Source organism: Lontra canadensis, unplaced genomic scaffold (genome assembly GCF_010015895.1).
Source record: "Lontra canadensis isolate GAN:19392208 unplaced genomic scaffold, GSC_riverotter_1.0 scaffold22, whole genome shotgun sequence".
NCBI classification, from domain to species: Eukaryota; Metazoa; Chordata; class Mammalia; order Carnivora; family Mustelidae; genus Lontra; species Lontra canadensis.
The window spans coordinates 11541852-11559084 of NW_022631016.1; the positions used below are offsets into that span (position 1 = coordinate 11541852).

Consider the following 17233-nt stretch of genomic DNA (forward strand, 5'->3'; position numbering starts at 1 on the left):
TGGAAGATCCTGGTGAGGCGGTAGCCCCTCCTGTGCCGGACTGGCCACCACGAGGCCCACACGGGGGATCGGCGACCTCCACACGTGCATGGCTGCGGGTTGGCTTCTGATGCCCCCAACAGTGAGGAGACAAGCAGGGATCACCAGGCTTCACGGAAGGTCTCTAAGCTGAAGAGGCTCAAACGGGGGAAAAAAATTTGGGAGAAAACAGAGAGAAAGCAGAGAGACAGATTGACACACACACGCCCGCGTGCACACATACACACACACACACACACACACACACACACAGAGGGAGGGCGGGAGAGAGAGGAAACTCTCCCTCACTGATATTCTCAGAGTGATAGAAGATCCTGCACCCGTGAAATGAGGCCCAAATGGAAATGTTATTTTAAAAAGACATTTAAAGAGCAAGAAAGTACTTTTGAAAATTAGAAAGATTAAATCAGAAATAAAATTCACAAAATGACAGTAAGATAAATGTTGAAAAAATGTTGTGTGGGAAGGAAATTCTTTGAGGCCTTGAACATGTGAAGATGTCTTTCTTCCAACACACTTGATTGATTGGTTTCTTCAACTTTTTGAAGAAATCTACAACAAAGATGGAGCAGGACAAAGATACGGGAAGAACAGCAGAATGGGCTTGAAATATATAAATCAAAGAACCATCGCAGAGGCCCAACATTCAAATCATACGAGTTCCAGAAAGAACAGTGAAAATCCGAGAGCTGAACCGCACAACTCTGAAGACCTTCGTGGGGTCCATCAGTGGACACAGCATCATGGATGAAGGAAGACCCCCCAGTAGAGCACACGCAATGCTGGAGGCAGAGACAAGAAGATTCTAGGAGCTCCCAGGGGTAGACAGCTAGAAAGCTCACACCGAGTCAGAAGACGCGGAGCAGTAAGTTCGGAGGGAAAATGATTTCTAGCCTAGAACTCAGAATCAATCAAGGCCTCAAAGAATTTCCTTCCCACACAACATTTTTTCAAGAAGCCGCTGGGGGTATCCACTGCCAGAGCAAGGGAGGAGTCATGGATGAAGAAAAAGATACGGGATTGATCTCAAGAAAAAGGCCTGGGGAATCCCTGGGATGGGGTCAGGGAAGACCCCAGAAGGGTCGAGAACAGGCCCAGAGGTCAGCAGATTTGCACTGAAAATGGCTGGAAGAGGAAACCCAGTGAGGAAAATGATGAAGGTTCAGGAAAATTTTTTTTTTTTTAGAAAAGTGGGGAATCCGAGCTCGGCTGTCTAGAGTTTGCCACAGTTGGAACTCTTCCAAAGAGCTGGGGGGCGGTAAGGGGCTTTGGGTACAAAGTACAAGAAGGTGTGTGCAGGCTGGGGGAAAGGCTGTTGGTAACAATCCTCAGAGAAGTGACTTTTTAACCTTCATGTGTGTATAATCGACAATCCTGGAATTAAAACATGTAATAACAGAACTTTGGGAGAGAATGCTAACCACTTGCCAACTTCACCAAATATTTTCTCTCCCTTTTTTCAGGGGCAAGTGAGTCTTCTTTAAAATGAAAGTGAATAAGTTCAAACGAATCACAGTCATATAAAAACACAATGCTGAAATTTCAGAATAGCCTCTCCTTTAGTGTTTGGGTAAATTAACTTTCATGGAATTAGGCTGGTCTCATTACCTATGTTGTCCTGAAGTATTTTCTCAAATACCTTGGAAGATCTATTATAAATATGTTGTACCTTATAAATGTAATGGGCATTTTATTCTATTGGTGCATTCTTCAGCATCTGGAAAGAATATTCCATTGCTTTTCAAAAGTGACAGTTGTACAATCATTCAACCCTCCTGCCTAATGCCAATTCTCACACCCCGTTTTTGACACGAAGGGAAAAGTACTTCCTTACGTCCAGCAACCCAGAGCCCTGAGAATTTATTACCTAGTGTCCCAGACAGGTGGCCTTGTCATCTTTTCCCACCACAAAGCTTCCAGCCTGAAATGCTGAGATGCACGCCTACAGCTCGGGGAGGGGGCGGGTGGAGGGAGGGAGGTAATTTCATGCAATTATAACTTCAAAATGACACTGAGCACAGGACTGGGACACCATTCATTTCCCTGATGAAGAGACAGATCATCTGTCCTTCCAAATATTTTCCATTGCAGCAAAGATAAGTGAGCATCACCGCAAGTCTGGACTTGCTTTGTGCCTTAGTAGCTGTGGAGGGCAAGCCATCCTGGGTTTTCCTGGTTGGAGGGAGATACCTCGGGCATATTCTCCTAAAAAGGTAGGCTTCCAGGAGAATCGCTGGCATGCTGTATTTCTACTCTAGCCTGCAGTTTTCTGTGAAATAATGCTGCACGTTGCAATCTCTCTGTGTTTTGTAAGTCACCGTAAAGTCGCCACTAGGTTTCAACAAACCCAGGAAAAAGGCGGGTGTAACCACATGTCTGAGACGGTGGTACAAGGAAGCGTCTGCGGCCAAGGCAGGTAAACCCTCCCCCTCGCTTCTCCACGTGGATAATGTTTGTCTGGAAGATTTCACTGCCTTCGATGAGATTATCCGTAAACTGCTGAAGGAGGGAGTACAATCTGAGGACACAGCAACAGCGAGCGGGTCCCTGTCACCCAACACGTTTATACTCATCTCAGCCTGGACGGGGTCACCGTGCTGGTCCCTTGCAAACCAAACGGTGAGGTTTAGTGGGTCGCTAACAGATCCTCTGGGAGAGTGGCTTGATATTTCACTTCCAAAATTCCACGGTTTTGACTTGGACCCATGGAGCGACTCCATCTGGTCTCCATCCGTGCCAAGGACCCCTTAAAGGTCCCCATCAAGGCCACATGCCACCGAGGTGCCTCTCTGGAGCTTTCAGTCACATACACGAGAGCCTAGACTGGCTCTTCTAGAACAAGGAAGCTGGAAGCCATCAGTCTGGTCTGGGGCTTGAACAATCCCAGGTAACTATTCAAAGAGAAGGAAAACTGCCTATCTCAATGCTTCCTTTCTTTTCTCCCCCAAATTTCTTCTTCATTTTTTTTTTTTTAAGATCTTTTGTACATTCATTTGAGAGGGAGACAGAGGGAGCATAAGCAGGGGGAGAGGCAGAGGGAGACAGAGACTCTCCAGCGAGCCAGGAACCTGACATGGGGCTCGATCCCAGGACCTGGAGGTCATGACTTCAGCCAAAGGCAGATGCCCAACCATCTGAGCCACCCAAGGTGCCCTTCTCCCCCAAATTTCTAAATATGGTCCCTTTGCCTTTGCTGTGCTTCCAGCATGAAAACGCCCACTGCCTTCCAGCAAGCTCCTGAGAAAGTCACTATTCCCTGCATCACCCAGGGAGGAATACGTGCGACTTAGAAGTAGGCGTGGTATTGGTTAAAAGCGGCCATCAGTAATGATCTGCTTGTCATCTTCCCCTAAGAATAACAACCAGATCACCTCTGACCAGCCTGTTTCCGAAAACAAGAAGTTTCAGAAGTTAACCTAACAAAGAACATTTCAGGAAAAGTGTCATTCTAATGAGTTGCCCAGAGGTGGCTTCCCTGGGAACAAGCCCTCCCAGTTGACCATGACATGCCGTGTTCCTCAAATATTTGCAGAGCCTAATGACATTGACTTTTCCAAACCAGAACACAAACCTAATAAACTACGGACAATGAACAGAATTTGTTCTCCTTGGAGCAGGTGTGTGGTTGGCTTTTTTTCCCCCCTGCAGAGCTTGCTGTCAATATTATCCCATTAGGAAGTAGCCAGCAAAATGGAACAACCCACTCAGTGCCCAGGTCTGCGTTTTTCTATTTATTCTCCAATAAAAGGAACCAGAGCTTCTTAGAAAAGTGGCTTATTCGAAGATCGGGGCAGGAAATATACGAGATGATCTGCCTGGAGTAACGTGTCAAAGGACACAGGAGCTCCCGATAGCCGGAGCTGGAACAATTTGAACACTAAAATAATACAGTATTGAATTATGACCCACAGTATACAATAACCACCCATGGATCCAGCTGATTTAAACAAATAGGGACAAAGCTCCCACAGACTGCCACATGATTTATATTTTGGATGAGGCCTCAAGTGGGTGGCGCAGACCTCCCCTTCCCGAAACGTGGTCTGACCACAGCCACTGCCTCCGAGAGACAGCGCCGTCCAGTGGGGAAGCGGCGAACGCGGTCTCGGCCAGGCGATCAAGGCCGAGGTCAATAGCGATTAAGTCATGTTGACTGCACATATTCTCGGTAAGATGGGGGAACGGCTCTTCACCTGGTCGGCTTCCTCCCCCCAGACCCATAAGCCCGGTCTAACAGAGAAAGACCTCAGACACACCCAAATTGAAGACCTAACAAGTATTCCTCAGACTCTCAAGGCCACCAAAAACCGGTTTGAGAACTCTCACAGACCAGAGGAGGCTAACGGACGGGAAGGCTCACTGTAATGTGGTCACGCCGCAGGGACCTTAGAACACAAGAAGGACACGAGGAAAAAGCTGGTGAAATCGGAACGAGCCCTGGAGTTTACTTCATGGTGGGGTTGGCCTCTCGTGTGGGTGCCTCACACTGGCCCGCGTGGAGCAAGATGGAGTGAGGTAGCTCTCTGACCTGCCTCCGCCAAGTTTCTGTAAACCTAAAACAATGCTAAAAGGTTATTGAAATAGAAGATCCGTGACACATTCCTCTTTTATTTGACAGACTGTGACTCTTTTTCTGAGGACCAGGCCACTGACTCTGACATTTCTATTTTTGAACTTGGAAATACTTAGTTAAGTTTCGAGATATACTCTTCTCTAGCAGAGCATGGACCTCTCCAGACAGAGCTTCTACCTTCACGATCGCCCATCTCCTGCTTTTCCTTTCCTTTCACTGTATTAGCCTCTTTAGAAACTAACCACCTCCGAACCACAGCCCTCTCGTTCACCATCAGGACAGGAAGCTCCCAGCAGGTATAGAGGCCATGGTCATGGTTTGAATGACGGTGTGCCCCCAGAGGGGTGATCTGTTAGTCTGGCCTCACGTGGATGTAGTTGTTCTGTGATGGGGGCAGTATTTAACCTTTCGCTTCCAGATTTGTAGAACGATGATCGAAGCTATGACCAAGTTCCGCCGTGTATTAGAATCCTCAAACGGGATTACAGCATGCTCAGAGGGCGAAGGAAGCCCTAAGCCTTACAGAATTTCCCCTCCTGGGTCGAAGACCCTGTAGTCTGAGTCAATGTGACCAGAACCACAGAAAAGGCGTCCTCTCCAAGCCATGCTTCCTTACCCGCAGAGTCAGTCCCTGCCCTGCCCTGGAATGAGGATTTGGAAATGGGATTTGAAGAAGCCAGTTTCTTCTGTCAGGGTCTGAACGCAGAAAGCCTCTAAACCCAGCCACCGTGGCACAGCAGTGTCTGCACGTCCTGAGAGGGACCCATCCCACAAAGAAGCATGGGCAAGAGCCCTGGGTTTGACTTCATTTCCAGAAGCTGTTGACCATGCCTTTGAGGAACTCATAAAGCCGTCTTCATGACCCCCAATGCTCAGGAGGAGTAGCGAGTCGGAGATTCTGATCCCCGAAGTTAGGAAAAGGGAGACGCACGCAGCTGTTTTGAATTAACGTGGTCAGCCCTGGGCATCATTCTTATTTGGAGATTTTACTTAGAAAGAAATTTCAATATCCTTTTAATTGGACTTAAGTCTCCCCTGGTTAACCCCGGTGGTTAACCTGCAACCGCACCGTGTCCACAGAGGTGGTTAGGAGCTTGGCTCCCGACCACAGGCTTTGCGACTGTGGATTTCCATGCCGGTGCCGGCTGCTTCCCCCAGTGCAGGCGACCAGACCACCAGAACGTCCGTGGCCCCACACGGAAGAGCCTGCCCTGTGCCTTCGGGGACCTCTCAGCCCCTGGCAGAGTCCACGGGATCGATCAGTCTTTGCCGCCGTTATCATAAAAGCTTTCCTGGGACACAAGTAAATGTTAATGGTGGAGTCATCTGTAGGCGGTAAGATTAGGATTGATTTTATTTTCCTTGCACTTTCCCCTGTTTTCCACAAAGCACATGTAATCTTCTTCCTTTGTCAGAAAAACATTTTAGCACAAAAAGGATCCCTGAATGTGCTTCCCAGATAAGTCAATATGCGCTTATGGCATGGGTGTGAGAAATCCTGATTTGGACGAGGGGCAGCTTTTACAAGGTGGCTGACAGTTCAATTTTCTTTTTTCTTTCCTTCTTTCCTTTTTCTTTCTCTCTCTCTCTTTCTTTTTTGGGTAAGATTTTATTTATTTACCTGACAGAGAGAATGAGAGAGCACAAGCAGTGGGAGCAGCAGCAGAGGGGGGGAAGCAGGCTTCCCGCCAACCAGAGAGCCCGATGCAAGGTTCGATCCCAGGACCCTGGGATCATGACCTGAGCTGAAACCAGATGCCCAACCGACTGAGCCACCCAGGTGCCCCATGACAACTCGATTTCCATAACCAGTGTCCCGGGGAGCTGTGTCCCATGTCATGGCATTCGGAAGGCACGCTGATTTGATTTGCTTGCGGGTGGGGGGGCACCATCAGAAAAAGCAGGACCCTATTGGGTAGCCCATGACTATCTTGCCTGAGTCTTCAGGGAGAGCTGATGAAGACCTGAGGACCATCATTTGGCCTTTTGATTCTTAGCATCAAATTGCGTTGGCCATATGCATATGGCAGCGGTGGGGTGGGGTGGGGAGGGGAGTTCAGCGAGGGTTTTGTGGATCATGGTCATGGTTCTGGGCCAGGCGGGGGGTAAAGGGGGTGGAGAATGGGGGTGCCATGGGCAGAATATTGCGCTGACAGGCCCGCTGCTCTCTGGTGTTGTGTGAGGACTGACAGTGGGCGGGCACAGGCAGAAGCAGGGAGCCCCGTCATAGTGGGGGTTGGGTGTTACTGTAACTACAGTTACAGTACAGGGAGTTGGCGGGGAGAAGAGGAAGGGTCGGTTCGGAGGAATTTGTGGTTAGTATTAAAGGGAAGTGCTGGCTCGCGCGCGCGTCTCAGGCTCTGAGAACGGGGCGCAGGTCGGAAAGCACCAGGCTGGGCCTTCGCGCGCCTCTCTCAGGGCAGAGTCCGGGGCGCGCCTCTCAGGCTCCGAGACGATGGCGCGTGTCAAGAGCGCCGGCTGGGCCTTCGTACCTCTCTCGGGGGAGGGGCAGGGGCGCGCGCACCTCAGGCTCTGTAGCAGGGCTCGCGCCTTCTGCCGGCCGGCGTGGCTCGCATCCGCTCACAGGGGCCAGAACCCACGCGCTCTCGGGCGCGCTGGAGGCTCAGGGACCAAGACCTGGTGTCTCCGCCGCACTCTCTCCGGCTCCGCGCCAGGGGAGGCTGTCCTGGGACCGGGGACTTCAGCCCCTGTCCCTAGCCGCCCCGATTCCCACCATGTCCCCCCGCGATCTTTGTGCTCTTTCGGGGCGCTTTCAACCAGTCTCCAAGTTCATGCTGGTCCCCAGACGCGGGGCACTCTCGCTCGTATTGGGGCTGTTACTTTCCAACCGGTCCCCTCTGGTGGCTCCTCCCCCTTTCGTTTATCTTCCGATGTCAGTCCGACGTTCCCACCGCGCTTTACCGGCCCAGGGGCGTCTTCTGCCCCTGTAGAGATCCAGACGCGTGTAATTCTGATCTCAGGCGGATTTCCTGGGTGATCGGAGTTCTTTGGTAGGTAATCAGCTCACTTTAGGGTACAGGTTGAAAAGGCGCCTCTTCCTACTTCCCCGCCATCTTGTCCCCACATTGAGATACCACCTTACACCAGTTAGAATGGCCAAAATTAGCAAGACAGGAAACAACATGTGTTGGGGGGGATGTGGAGAAAGGGGAACCCTCTTCCACTGTTGGTGGAAATGCAAGTTGGTGCAGCCACTTTGGAGAACAGTGTGGAGCTTCCTCAAGAAATTAAAAATAGAGCTTCCCTATGACCCTGCAATTGCACTACTGGGTATTTACCCCAAAGATACAGATGTAGTGAAAACAAGGGCCATCTGTACCCCAATGCTTATAGCAGCCATGGCCACGGTCGCCAAACTGTGGAAAGAACCAAGATGCCCTTCAACGGACGAATGGATAAGGAAGATGTGGTCCATATACACTATGGAGTATTGTGCCTCCATCAGAAAGGATGAATACCCAACTTTTGTAGCAACATGGACGGGACTGGAAGAGATTATGCTGAGTGAAATAAGTCAAGCAGAGAGAGTCAATTATCGTATGGTTTCACTTATTTGTGGAGCATAACAAATAGCATGGAGGACATGGGGAGTTAGGAGAAGGGAGTTGAGGGAAATTGGAAGGGGAGGTGAACCATGAGAGACTATGGACTCTGAAAAACAATCTGAAGGGTTTGAAGAGGTGGGGGGTGGGAGGTTGGGGGAACCGGGTGGTGGGTATTAGAGAGGGCACGGATTGCATGGAGCACTGGGTGTGGTACAAAAACAATGAATATTATTATGCTGAAAATAAATTTTAAAAAAATGATTAAAAAAAAAAAAAAGGGAAGTGCTGGGGACAGAGGTGAGGCCGGAAGAGGGAGGGATATGGTGGGATGTGAATGAGCTGTACTCCATGTCAGCCTGGAGCCCGGGGCCACCGTGGGTGCCCTTCTGGCCTGTCTAGTCCAGTTTCTCCCTCCCTTTTGCTGGCTGCCACCTGAGCTAGACGTGGTCCTTTCGAAGAGCTTTCCCAGTGTGAACAGTGAGCTCATGACCCAGCATTCCTTCAGGATGCCTCTTGGAACCAGTGTGAGTCCCAGTTTTGAAGAAAAAAAAAATGCCATCTTACTAGAGCAGGAATGACTAAAGTAGATAAAATGGGTGAAAAAGGCCAATGAGCCCCATTTCAGGACATCAGCATTGAAGAGGGTGACAGGGGTGGGAAGAGGGGGGCAAGCCTGGGGCAACAGCCAGAGGGCATGGCTGCTGTCCTGTGGGCTGGCACTCTAGGGGACCGCTGATCCATCCTGACAGAGAAGGGACAGCAGGGGACAACGCAGAGGGATAGGACACTTCTGCAGAGGAAAAAGTCACAGACAAGGAAAACCTGGAGAAGAAGGGGCACTAGCCAGCGGAGAGGCGCAGGGCCCGGAGTCTGTAAGGTCAGGCCGGCGGACAGCAGTAGGGGAATGAGATGGGGTAGACCGCAGCTGTCACAGAGACGCAGAACGTGGAAAAGCACGTTACAGAGTGTCTGTGGCATCCCTGATAGTCTCAGTGTGGCTTGAGGACAGTCACACTTGTTACGCATCTTCCCCAGCACACATTCCTAAGGGAGTCCATGCACAACCCCAGCGCACAACTCCCATCCCCCTGCCCGTGTTAAAGCACAGCCGTGGTAAAAAGTTCACGTTCTCAGATGCCATTTTAAAGTCAGCTTTTTACAAGAATATGAAAACGGAATCATCCCTGCCATCATTTCGATGGAATGAAACTGCCCCATTAGGACACCCCATCAGGACACTTAGTACCTCTCCCAAAGCAGAGCCCCAGCTCTGAGCAAAGCGGAAATGATGCACTTCCTACAGCAGGGGGCGCCATGCACCAAGTCTGCAGAGGGCGTTCCTGTTAGCTGCAGAATTCTTCATTCTTTCCCATTCTTGCCTGATTTGAAGAGTGTTTAGAAAGTTCCAACCCGAGCTTCTGCTTAGCCTTAATTTTCCATTGGCTGTTCACAGTCAAACTGAAACGTGCTCAGGGCTGGGGACAGGGAGTCGGGGAGATGTTTGGTGGGTGGCAAGTTTCAGTTTTGCAAGATGCAGAGCTCTGCGGATGGACCTCGGTGGTGGCTGGGGCACAGCCGTGAGAATGTACTGACCTTCGTGTATGCAATGTATGTATGAATGTAATGTACTTTAACACTTAGAACTTGAAAACCTTTACAATGTTGCTTTTTTTCTTCTAACAATGTTGCTCTTTAACAATGGTTAGGATGCTAAGTGTTCCAGAGAAGAGAGTTGGGGGAAATGGGAGGGGGAGACAAACCATAAGAGACTGCGGACTTGGAAAAGTAAACTGAGGGTTTTGGAGGGGAGTGGGTTGGGGGGGTGTTGGGTGAGCCTGGTGGTGGGTATTATGGAGGACATGTATGCATGGAGCACTGGGTGTAGTGCATAAACAATGAATTATGGAACACTGAAAAAATTTTAAATTAAAAAAAAAAGATGCGAAGTGTTCCACTGGGCGCCTTTTACTGCAATGAAAAGACCTTTTTATACTGTCATTTTGCGATGAAGTTCTGGGTGGAATTCTGGGCACCAATCATCACTGTTTTCACCTCTTCGGAGTTCCTCCCAACAAACCAATATGCCCCACAAATCTGCAGGGCCATGATGATTTCCCTAAAAAGCAGATGCTGGCGAAAGTGGGAAGGGAGAGTGGAGCTTCGGTGGGAAGGAGCAGCTCTTACCCCTTCTGATCAGGCACCAAGAACCTTCCATCGCTACACACTCTGCGGGGCAGCGAGGGAGAAAGCTTCGAATTCAGTTTATTTACCTTGGGTCCTTTTTGTCCTCCCCATGCACAAGAGGGTCATTTTCTTCTCCTGGATAATGTGAACAACGGGCGGGCAGTGTCCAGGCGCGGGGGTGGGGCCACCAGGCAGAACAAAGCCTCATACAGGCCGTCCTTGTTGGAGACACAGGGTCAGCATGGTACTGTGGCCGGAATAAGGCCCGTAGTGTCCGCTGCCCCGATGGCCGAGGGACGGACAGCCCGCGGAGAAGTTCAGCAGCAGGAAGGTGAGACTGGGTCACTCTCATGAGCCACATGTTTAAGTCTTTGAAGACAGGGCTGGCCGGACAAGGTCTCACGGGACAGTGGCTTTCCCCGGTTTGCCTGCTCTGATTCGGCAGCGCTCTGGAACACAGCCGGACGGGCTTTCCTGCCAGGCAGCCCTGAACCGGGCGCGTTCTGAAGCAGGAATTCTTGATGCTTACGGGGTGATGCGCTATGCAACCCCACGAAGCAGCAAGAGGGGAGGAGGGACGTGCGGCCAGAGCATGTGAGGCCCTCCCCTCTACATGTGCAAAGCAGATGGACACGGGACATGGGAGCACTCATCTAGAGCCCAGGATGAAACACTGGCCCTTAAATAATGCAAAACGGCTCCTAACGGGGGACACTGAGGCAGCGGCCGGCAGCGCGGGTCATGGAGATGTCCCCAGCCTGCAGGCAGGGCACCTTCCTTCCCCAAGACGCTTTTTCTGCCAGCAGCACCTCGCACCTGGAGAGCAGCAGGTGGCCAGAGCCGGGTGCTGGCCGGGATTTGGGATGCTCTACGTATTGATGGGGACAGCGACTTAGCTTCCAAAGGGAACTGGGGGGACGAGGAGGCAGAGCCGAGTTCCTGTTCGTAGCTTTGGGATTTGTGCTTCCTGGGGACTTATCTAGTAAGAACAGCGTAAGAAGTATTTCAGGATCATCTGAACCTCACTGAAAGCGATTATCTCCGCATGTCCCAGAGAAAGCACCAGTCTGCTTCCTTCTCTGATGCTGCTCTCTGGCTCTCCGTCCCTCCTGGAGGGTCTCTCGAGGCCTGAAGCCCTGAAGCTTTAGGATTAACATGTTTTCAATACCAGATATCTTCGCTTTAAATTCTGCAGTGGCCTCCAGCCCTTGATGGCCCCTATGTCTCTCCAGGCTTGGGGCTCTGGAAGGCAAGGGTGGCAGAGGCAGCCCGGTGTGTTGCAACCCCATGCCTGATTTCTACAGACCACACACTCAGTCACTGTTTGTCCATCAGCCTCCACCCTAATCCTTCCTGCACAAGGCTTATCTGGGGAAGCTGGGGTCGGAGACGGAGGACAGCCTCCTGGATGGGACTCTGACCTGCCAGGAGGAGGAGGAGGCTCACATGGGAGTGAGGGACCGCCTCCTCCACCCCGCCCCCCCCAGTAACCGGGGACAGTAAAAACAAAAAAACAAAAAACAGTGACCTAAAGAAAACAGATTTCAAATTTTGTGGAAAGGAGGTAAGATTGAGTAGTGCTGGGGCTTCTGAAAGGGGCTGGAATGCTCCCCAAAGAGAGACGGCCTCACACACCCGGAAAAGAGGAGAGCACACAGGCATCTGCTTGCACACGGATGTGTTTGCTCAGCCCAGCTTTCCCCAGCTGCCCGTCCGAAACGGCCTCTCCCTCACGCTGCTGGCTTTCATTTTTCTCTAAAACACACTATGCGCTTTGCAGAGGGGCTGTGAAAAGATAGATTGCCTTCCAGATCCCAGGCCACACCAGTATCGATCACTTTATAGAGCAGCAGGTGTGATTAAATTAAGGATCTTGAGATAAGATTATCTGGGAATGTCTGGGTGGGCCCTAAACATCAGTGAGGGCCGGGGAAAGGGGGGGTCCGGGGAGGCACCGAGAGGGTGGGGTGATGCGCAGGGAGCCAGAGACCAGAGTGTCGTGGCCCACCCGCCAAGGCAGCCGCCTCAGGGAGCTGGAAAGCACAAGGACCAGGCCCTTCTCCGAAGCCAGAGAAGGGAGGGAGCCCCCAACCCTTCGGCGGCAGCCCTGTCCACTGAATTTCAGCTTCTGGCCTCCAGAACAATGAGAGAGCAAACTTCGGTTGTTTTTTAAGCCATCAGGTCTGTGGTGATTATTACACCAGCCAGAGAAACGACCCCGCTGCCCGACTCCATCGTATCCGTGTCCTGCCTGTCTTCTCCAGGAGATGAGAAATCCCACGAGCAAAACGACTTGGTGTGTTTACTTCCCCGTGGAAGCCTCAGAGCCAGGCAGGCGGCAGGGGTCCAGCCCGGTGGAAGGCTCGCCACCAGCAGAGCCTCGAGCTTCATTCCAAAGCTCAGGCTTTGGACAATGTTTGCGATGCATACGTGTGTGGCTTAAACTCTTCCCGTGCGGGCACGTCTCATATTTGGTCGGTGTCTACAGATATACTGGACTTCTGAGCCAGAAGACTGAAAAACATCGATTTCTCTTGCTGGGTGACAGCAGACTGTGGGGTGACTGACATTTCTGAGGTGGAGGGGGCACTGCCTGTACCCCGCTCTGGAGCCTACAGACAGAAAGTTGCGATGGGACATGTGAAGAGCTTTCCCGGGCCTCAGGGAGAAAAATGGTGCATACATTATACGTCTTGTGTATGCATCAGGTCCTTCTATAGAAGATATGTATAAATCGATCCAGATGCCGATTTTTGTCGAAATGCCCCAAAAATTCCCACAGAAATTTGGAAGGATATATTAGTAAAACTAGAAAAATTCACAGATGCACTCATTGGCATCCAAGGTACCCAGAGCTGTTTGTTTACATAGGCAGACATCTTATGCTCCCTTGGCATCCCGCGTGTTTGGGGACTCCCCGAGCACGGGAACCACACTCTTGGCTTACAGCCTGCCTGACGCGAGCTAAGCTGAAAGGTCTTACAAGGTGGGTATTTTTATCATGTCCTTCTGGCAGCCAGCGAAGCTGAGGCTGTTTCGGATGACCTTCCAAGCTGCCCAGCAGGTGCACGGAGGAGCCAGTATTTGACCCCAGGCGCTGGGACCTCAGGGACACATCAGTAAACACCACACTCTGTGGCACCACTCAAGCTGGAGGTCAATCCCTCTCTCTGGTCCCCTGGCCATTTGGTGCAACATGCAGCCCTGCCTCCGAGCCCCTCTCGGAGTTGTGAGGCTCTTGAGCTCTCCAAGCCCTATCGGGTAAGAGCCATCTCTCAGGGAGGGTGAAAGAGAGGCAAAGGCCATCTATCGTTACCTAAAAGCGACTGGACTTTCCAAGTCACCTTCCAAGTCCACCTCCAGCGGCAGGGGACGGGAAGAGTCAGAGCCATGACATACCTGTGTGACCTGAGTGTTTTTTGATTGCTCTCCTTTGTTCCCGGGTCCCGTGGTCTCTGGCGTCGACCATGTAACGTGCGAACTGGTGTTTAATGTCCTCGATGTGTTCATCTCACACACAGCTTGAGGGACACACGTCTGTGTGGCGTTCTTCGAGATCACGGGGGTATTTGCCACCGGCTCTGCTGATGCCCTACGTATCCTACCAGTGTCAATCAAGAGGACACCCAGAGTTTCGGGCCACCGCGAACACACACACGCCCAGGGCCCCACGCGCCTGGGGCTGTGTGAGCGCGACTGCGGTCAGAAACCCGAGAAGCCGCGGACATCAGCCTCGTGCTGTCCGTGCATCTTCTTGTGAACGGCTGTCTGGAGGGTCTGGACGGGCTCTGACTGTAAGCGGAGACTAATAAAAACCGCTTGAAAAAACCCCAGAGAGTCATGAGAGAGGAATCCTCAAAGTCTGTGAATGAATCCCCACCGGGTTACTTTGCCATTTTGCCGGAGCAACAGTTCACGACCGTCATCTTACTCTGATCAACCTGCTGTTGCGCCAGAAGAGCCTGGGGGAGGCTGGGAAGCACGCCAGGGATGCGGGGTCGGCCGGCGGCCCTCAGCCCGGGCAGGATTCTCCGGCCGATGGCGACTCTGCCGCGCCCCCGGGTGGGGACGACCGCATCTTACCGGGTTGTGTGCTCTCTGCACAACACAGGTATGTTCGGACCCGTAAACCGAAACTAAGTAATCTGTATCATTTCGTGCCAAATCAGATACCATTTATAAGATCCGAGGGGGAAGAAGTGGAAGTATCAACGTTCTGAGTAAATTTGGGGGAATAAATATGACTAAATTTGTTCCTGGGAAAGCGGGAACGTGTTTTGGCTTCCCAGTGTTCGTGACGGAGGGCCTGGTGCAGAGGCACTAGGTCATTCGATTAGTGGAAAGCAGAACAAAGCCGGAGAGCAAAGTTACCTAAATTGAACACGGCTGCTTCTCCTGGACGCTGGGATGCCAACACCGCCCCGCCCCCCAAGCCCCAAAAAACCCACACCAGCAGAGATACAGTTAATCACATCAATCTGGGGACCATCCCGTCCCCACGAAAAATACTTTTATCTTACATGGAGAATCGGGAAATAAAAGAATAGAGATGTCTTATGGAAACAGTAAGTGGGGAGATTAAAAAGAAAACAAGTTGTAGAATCGTTATGTTTGGCTGATCAATTCATGTGGCCTTCAGTGACTACAGGAAGATTCTTTCTTTTGGAGACAATGGGGTGTGAGTTCCCCAAACCGGAAGGCTTAAGGCAGCTCGAGGTTCTGGCCTCCCAGGCCTGGAGTTCCAGCAGCGAGGAGGCAGTGCCGCAATCAGTCTGCAGTGTCTGGGGACAGTCCCCTCCAGGCCTGTCCTGGCTTTTGGCCGCAACACAAAGTCTGGATGCCCCCACCCCCCCAGGTCAGACCAGCAGTCCTACTGAATTAGAGTCCCCACACCTTCCTTATTCACCTACTGGGAACGCATCTTAACCTATTTCCAAATAAGACCTACTTCCACATTCTGAGGGACTGAGAGGGGGGTAGGACTTCAATATAGCAATTTTTGGTGGACACAATTCAAGCCATGAGAGTTTGGAACAGACGATTCAGGTGAAGGCAGATTCACACTTTCCCTTTTTACTACCCATGATGTCAAAAAAGCAAAGCTTAGGAGGATCTGGAGTAAAAACCTATTTTAAGTTTTTAGAAAGAATCAGATTCTCCAGTAGTAACAGCTCCTGCCTGGGACCCTATTGTGTGAGGCAGTGCTGTCTGCTGGTACCTGGTGGCAACCTTCTCTCCCCACATTGACAGCAACACACACACACACACACCACCAAGCAGCCTCCATTTGTTGAAGATGAGGGAGGCCAGTGGGATATACTCTGGAGACCCTGGCACAATCCCAGGACCTCGGCAGGGTCTGAATCTGGGGTCTCAAAGCCACCTCTGGAGAAGCCTGGGAAGACTCTCACTCTATACCTGCCTTCCTGAAATAGGCCAGCTCACCAAAAATTGGAAGAGCTTAATTGGCTGACAGTCTGTCAAATCCACTGATTTCTTAAAAATTTGTCTTTTTAACTCTTCTAGAATTTATAGTGATTTGTACAGGGAGGATAGGCAGGGCCTGGAGGGCTGTGAGGGCCCCAGGGGTCTCTGGGGACTTCACATCCTCCTGACCTATCTGTGTCCCTCACCTCTGTCTCTACTCCATTTTGCCTTGACTTCCAACCTCTCTGTTCATTTTCTGACCCATAGTCTCTCTCCCTTCTCCTTCTGACCTGCACTCTTCCATCTTCCCCTCTTGTCTTTCTCTGGGTTAAAGGGATGCTGGGTATGATTGTATAGGTTTTTCACTGCACAAAAGTACCCGCCTAGCTCTGCCTGCCAAGATCCATTTGGACGGATGCCCATTTCCATTTTTTAGAAAGGGGGTTGGGGAGGCCTCATCAGCAGCCAAGCCTGTGCCTTGCACGGATTCTTCTCCAACTCTCTTGCAGCAGAGAGGCTGCCCTCTTGGCACTTGCTCCCCAAAACTAGAGCAGAAAAGAGCTTAAGAGAATACCAAATGTTCTTAAAATGCTATTGTGAAGTCAAAATAGAAATTGGTCAACTAAAATCACCCAAAGATGTTAAGACTTCTCCATTTAATTTGATTGGCTATGAACTTTAGAAATAGGTAAAGAAGGGCGCCTGGGTGGCTCAGTGGGTTAACCCTCTGCCTTTGGGTCAGGTCATGATCTCAGGGTCCTGGGATCAAGCCCCACATCATGCTCTCTGCTCAGCAGGGAGCCTGCTTCCCCCTCTCTCTCTGCCTGCCTCTGCCTACTTGTGATCTCTCTATGTCAAATAAATTAAAAAAAAAAAAAGAAATAGGTAAAGAAAATATCTGGAGTAGATTGGCAGTTTGATAAATTTAGCAAGTCAATCCACTGGCACCAAACTGGCCTAGCACCCAGGAATCCAAGTCCATTGTCTATATATCAAAAGGATTGTTGAGAAGACACATCCTACCCTGTTTAGCGGTTCCTATTTTACCCCTAAATCTAGAACCCGGGAAGGACTCAGGGTAAATCTAGAGGGGCTAGCTAATAAGAGGGTGAGTTTCTGCATGTTTGGTATTACCAGTGCCTTTCCCCAAGAGGAAAGAATGCTGTTCCCGCTTCCTGACTGCAAGCTCATCACCACCTCCTCCAGCTTGTGTTCCCCATGGTTTTCTGCTAGAGCAACAGCCTTTAGGACATAGTGATTATCACTGGGCTTCACGGTCAGTCACAGAAGTGATGGAGACCCAGGCTCTAGCAGAAGGTTCGGGGTACAACCAGCCACTGGTTCAGATCCCAGCACCGGCTCAGCCTTGCTGTGGGCATGGCTGATGGCTGCTCTGCCATGTGCCCTCTTCCGCGCAGCCACTGCGCCACAAGCTCTCGCAATG

General features: G+C 51.0%; 1 protein-coding gene across 1 annotated transcript in view; it reads right to left on the bottom strand.

The window, feature by feature from the left end:
- ANKH (ANKH inorganic pyrophosphate transport regulator) overlaps positions 1-17233 on the bottom strand; it is a 129316-nt gene that overhangs the window by 8209 nt on the left and 103874 nt on the right. The gene's annotated exons all lie outside the window — the stretch shown is intronic.